Source organism: Cyprinus carpio, chromosome B23 (assembly GCF_018340385.1).
Source record: "Cyprinus carpio isolate SPL01 chromosome B23, ASM1834038v1, whole genome shotgun sequence".
NCBI lineage: Eukaryota > Metazoa > Chordata > Actinopteri > Cypriniformes > Cyprinidae > Cyprinus > Cyprinus carpio.
The window spans coordinates 673,983-679,893 of NC_056619.1; the positions used below are offsets into that span (position 1 = coordinate 673,983).

The 5,911-nt window shown below is 40.9% G+C and overlaps 1 non-coding gene across 1 annotated transcript; it reads left to right on the forward strand.

Moving 5' to 3' along the window:
• The first annotated feature begins 512 nt into the window (after window positions 1-512).
• LOC122142101 lies at window positions 513-699 on the forward strand. The gene has a single exon (XR_006158345.1). It is a non-coding gene; the product is annotated as a U2 spliceosomal RNA (small nuclear RNA).
• The last annotated feature ends 5,212 nt before the right edge of the window (window positions 700-5,911 follow it).

Sequence of the window (5,911 nt, forward strand, 5' to 3'; positions counted from 1 at the left end):
TGCCAGCGGCTGAGGAGCTGTTGATTGAAATTTTTTCTGGGGCTGCAGAGGGGCCAGTTAAGAGCGGTGATCAGGACATTCCACAATCCAATGATCCATCAAGGTTCACATGGTCTCAATTAGAGACACTTGATATCAATACTGCTGATCAGGGTGGGGGCGGAGACAGCAAGATGGCGATATCTGAAGGAAGAGGGTGGCGGCGAGCAGTTGAAAAGGATGACAGTGGAGAAGAGGGAAGGGAGCGGAAGTGCACTAAGCTACTAAATAGCTTTGCAAGATGAGAAGGGGGACAATTGGGACTGCGGAGAGTGTGAGGTGGATGGAGAAGAAGATTCTCAGGAATGGACTGAAATAGTTGCAAGGAGAGTGAAGGGGAAGGGAGGGGGATGTAGTTTTGACAAAAAAGACCTTTAAGTTAAAGGTTCTAGTCTTGGTTATGATGTGCTGTTCAAATTGTGTTGACATTTGACTTTGAATGTTGTGATTTTTGAGTTTTAAGTGAATCTTGTATGAGTATTTGAGTTTAATAAAAAAAAAAAAAAATCTGTTCTTATCAGTTTAATATCTGATACGTCCCCTATCTGGGGACTACATATTAAATTGATTTTTGGATCACAGAGCTGGAGCCGGGGCTTGCTCTGTCCACTCCACGCATCGGCCTGGTATTGCAGTGTCTCCAGGAATGGTGTGCTTCCCTTTTCAGGGATTGCTGCTTATTGTGACGAATAACAGAGAAAGGAATGAGGGCCTTGTCCTGGCTCCCACTGAGGTCTGCCCTTGCAGATTCCCCCGGTTGCTGTTTTATTGAGAATTCTCCTCTAATGCACCCACCTGAGGTCTCGGAGTGTTCCACTAATGAGCTGATGCATAGAATCAGGTGTGTTTGGTTAAAGGGAGTCATCTAAAACAGATGAGACACTTTGTCTCTTTTGTCTGAGACACCCAATTCAGATCGTTTAGTCTCTACTAATGAGCTGCTGCTCTGAATCAGGTGTGTTTAATTAAGGTGACATAGAAAACATGCAGTGTTGGGGGGCCTCCAGGAACGCGGTTGGGGAACACTGATCTAAAACCAGGGTTGGGAAGTGCCGGCTCGTTCCAATGTTTGGCAGTTTGCAGGTGTTGGGGCAAAATTAAATCAACTCTCATCAGCATAAGAGACAGGCTCACTCTCAGACTTATAATTAAAAAGAAGCTTTTATTCTTTGCAAAGAAGGTCAGACAGTCATACAGAAACACAGGTCACTGCAGAGTGTGACAAGGAAGGGAGGGCAGTCCTCCGCTTTATATCCCTTTCCCCAGTCAAAGTTTCCAAAGATAACAAAAAAGTCAGAAACACATTCCCAGCAGGCACTAGAAACACTACTAAATCATTCTTCCAAAGGTTGGTTCCCCCCATGTTAAGGGCTTAGCTAACCTTCCAAGTCATCCTCAGGCATCTGTTTCCCCCATTTCTATGGCCCAAATGACCTCTCATGCCACCTCAGACATCTGTTTCCCCCCCAGGTGTCTCCCTTCTGCACCCAACACGGCTCCATGGACTACCTGGTGCCCATACATCTTACTCTTAGGTCCTAAACCCATCTCTCACGTTGTCCACACAGCAATTCTAAGAAAACGCATGCATATATGGTCATGCAGAAGCAATGTAAATGAATTTTTCCACTAAAATTTCCCCCTTTTTGTCATTCATTTATCACTAAAACAAACAAAAAAAAAATCATTACTACTGGTTATACTTTCACTACACTGTTAACATTATATTTGCTCTGGAAGCCGGGCTAAATGAATAAACACTGTTATTAACCCTAACCCTAACCTCACAGATTCAAAACACAATTCAAATTAAAAAATTCAAACATAATTCCAATAAAGCAAACTTAAGTTATTACATCACATTTATACTCTTTATCTCTGATTTTCGCATAAATGATCACTCTCTTAAGTTTGTGAAAGAAGTTTGAAAATATGCTAAGGCTTTTTGTTTGGGGATAGACCCTATTTTAAGCAAGCAAACAGTATAGACATAGATGGGCCTAACCCTTACTTATCATTTTCCATGCATTTAACACATTTCACTGTAGCTTCCGCTACTGGTTGTCTCTTCATCAACAGTTTTCTCCCTACACAATTCAATAGTAATGTCTTCGTTGTACACATTTAGTTTAACCATTTGACGTAAATACAGTAAGATTGTTATTCACGCCGGTGCTAATGATGTTCGACTTCGCCAGTCGGAGATCACTAAAAATAACATTAAAGAGGTGTGTGAACTTGCAAGCACAATGTCAGACACTGTAATATGCTCTGGTCCCCTCCCTGCTTACCGTGGTGATGATATGCATAGCAGATTGTCATCACTCAATGGCTGGATGTCTAAGTGGTGCCCGCAGAATAACATAGGTTTCATAGACAATTGGACAAGCTTTTGGGGCAGACCTGACCTGTTGAAAAGAGATGGTCTTCATCCCTCCTGGGGTGGGTGCCGCTCTTCTCTCTAGAAATATGGCACATAGTCTTAGAGTTTGTACTTGACTAACTGGGGCCCAGGTCAGAAAGCAGACTGACTGGCTAAACCGACCGTCTGCTAGCCGCCTCCAGTCACAGAAGTCAGTTAATTCTCAGCACATAGAGACTCTTTCACCTAGATATCACACTATAGAGACTGTGTCTGTTCCCCGAACTAGAAAATACAAAAAACGTCCAAACCAATTAAGAGCAACAATTTAATTGAGGTTCAACAAATAAAAAACAGATGCAATACGGATAAACAAATGATAAAGCTTGGCTTATTGAAATATCAGGTCCCTTTCTACGAAAGCACTTTTTGTAAATAATATGATCACTGATCATAATCTAGATGCACTCTGTTTGACAGAAACCTGGCCAAAACCTGATGATTACATTATTTTAAATGATTGTCTACACCCCAAGATTACTGTTATAAACATGAGCCACGTCCAAAAAGGTAAAGGGGGAGGGTAGTGCTTCAATTTATAACAATGTTTTTCAGGATTTCTCAGACGGCAGGCTTGAAGTATAACTCGTTTGAAGTATTGGTGCTTGCTAAAAGTGAAAGTGAAAGTGAAAGTGAAGAGTGAAAGTGACGTGGACATTCACCCCAAGTATGGATGACCCATACTCAGAATTGGTGCTCTGCATTTAACCCATCCGAAGTGCACACACACAGAGCAGTGAACACACAAACACACCGTGAACACACACCCGGAGCAGTGGGCAGCCATATGCTGCGGCGCCCGGGGAGTCAGTTGGGGGTTCGATGACTTGCTCAAGGGCACCTAAGTCGTAGGTATTTCAGGGGTGGAAAGAGCGCTGTACATTCACTCCCCCCACCCACAATTCCCTGCCGGCCCGAGACTTGAAAGTCCACAACCCTTTTGATTTGGGAGTTCCGACTGATCTAACCATTAGGCCATAACGACTATCAGAACATTCTCCAGAGAAACAAATGTTAATGATAAATCCCCTGTGATGTTTGTACTGGCTACCTGTATCCAGGCCCACAGGGCACCATACATGACTTTATTAAAGGTTTTTTTGCTGGATTTTACAGACCAGATAAGTTAGTGCTGGCTGCAGATAAAGTTTTAATTGTTGGTGATTTTAATATCCATGTTCAATTCAAGTTTTTCAATTCAAGTTTATCTGTATAGCGCTTTTTACGATACAAATCATTGCAAAGCAACTTTACAGAAAATTAAAGTTTCTACAATATTTAGTAGTTGCTTCTCAGTGCGTGACTGTCAGTTCATGTGCATATGGCAGAAATGTTCCGGAAAACATCAATAAAAAAGACGTAAACAAACAGACGATTAACACTATTAACAGCAATTATGCAATCAAACTTATAGCAAAAAGTGTGGTAGTTCTGTATGTTTGTCTCTGGGTTAGCATAATCTGAGGTACATCCTCTGAGGGGTTTGGCATCATCTTCTTCTCAGGTGTTCTGGATCCAGACTGGGAGCTTGTGTAAATCCTAGTTACCACGGGATGTAAATCCCGTGGCAAAGCAGAGAAGACACAATAGAGACATAATCAGCGTAGCTGCTGTTCCAGCCACAGTAAATTAATTAGTTTAACCCAAGCTAAGAATAATAATGCGCATTTGATCAGATGTAACTGCAGTCCAAAATTATGAGATGCATCATTTGAATGCTTGGCCAAAGAGGTGTGTTTTTAATCTAGATTTAAACAGAGGAAGAACATTATCAGGAAGGCTATTCCAGAGTTTGGGAGCCAAATGCGAAAAAGCTCTACCTCCTTTAGTGGCCTCTTGCTATCCCCCTCTAGGACGATCAAAAGTCCAGCGTTTTGTGACCTTAGGGAGCGTGGAAATGGGTTCTAGCATGGTAGAAGACGCAGTTTCTAGCGTATGCTAGGAGCTAAGCCATGTAAGGGCCTTATAAGTAAGTAATAATATTTTTGTAACTGATACGGAAATCTTAATAGGGTACGGCATGTGCAGAGATGAGACTGTTAAATATTGGCGGTATCGCGTAATATGATTCATATTTTCTTCGTAACTTGCCTGGGTTAAGGGACTCTAGCCCGCCATGCATTTTGGACTACCTGTAGCTTGTTTATGTGAGGATGGAGGAACAAACCACAACCGTATGCAGTGCATTACAATAGTCCAGTCTAGAGGTGGTTCGCTGAATGGCATGAACTAGTCTTTCTGCCATTCAGGAACCAGATAACCATGTTTCGTAGATTGGCAATGTTTTCTACCAAGATGGTGTGAGAACGCTGTTTTTGTAACATGGGAAATATGATTTTCAAAAAGACAAGTATCTGTTTCTCTAATAAACACCCAGATTTTTGACAGTAGAGGAGGATAGTAACAGTACATCCGGGTCTAATTGCAAATTGTAATCTACGAGATTCTGTGTAATGTTTTCTGGTCCAATAAGATATTATCTCTGTCTTTATCGGAATTTAATAGGAGGAAAATTATTGGTCATCCAATCTTTTACTTTTTTTTTCAACTATCACACTCTGTCTAGCTGTAGAGTAAGATTTTGAAGTTTGTTCACTGGTCTTGTTGAGATATATAGTGAGTATCATTTCAGCGCATAACTATGGAAACTGAATGCCCGTTTATTTTCTAATGATATTACCAAGGGAGGCAACATGTATATTGAAAACAGCAGAGGACCCTAGGACAGATCCTTGTGTGGCACTCCATATTTTACGGTGATAAATGAGGATGACTCCCCATTTAGATAAACAAAAGTGGGGTAGCGATCAGAAAGGTAGGATCTAAACCATCTTAAAGCCTGCCCTTGGATACATGTATATAAGTTTGTAATCTATCTATGAGTATTAGTCGTGATCTATGTGGTGTCGAACGCAAAGCACTAAGATCAGTAAGTAAAAACTAGCAATGAGTATGCAGCCTTGTATCTGAAGCAAGAAGGCAAGTTCATTTGTAATTTAACACAGGATTGCAGTTTTCTGTGCTATGATGGGGCCTGAAACCCGACTGAAATTATTCATAGAGACATTTTTGAGGTAGGAGCACAATTGAGCAGACACAACTTTTTCTAAAATTTTGGTGGGTACAGGATCTAATAATATAGTTGTAAAGCTCTTCCTGTCCTATAGTTGTAAAGCNCAACAAATTGTTTTTGTTGTAGAATACGATAGAGGATATATTCTGCGTTATAGAAAGCGAAAAAAAGTGGTGTATAAAATAGATTTCAACAATAAGGGTTAGACAACACGTCTCAGGACCTACCTCAAACTAGAGGCATACAACAGCAACAAACATTGTTGATAATGAAAAAGATGGATTGGGATCAGCATTTATAGACATTCTGAACCCTATTGGGGTTAGACAACACTACTCATTACCTACTAATCATACTCTAGATTAAATACTGTCACA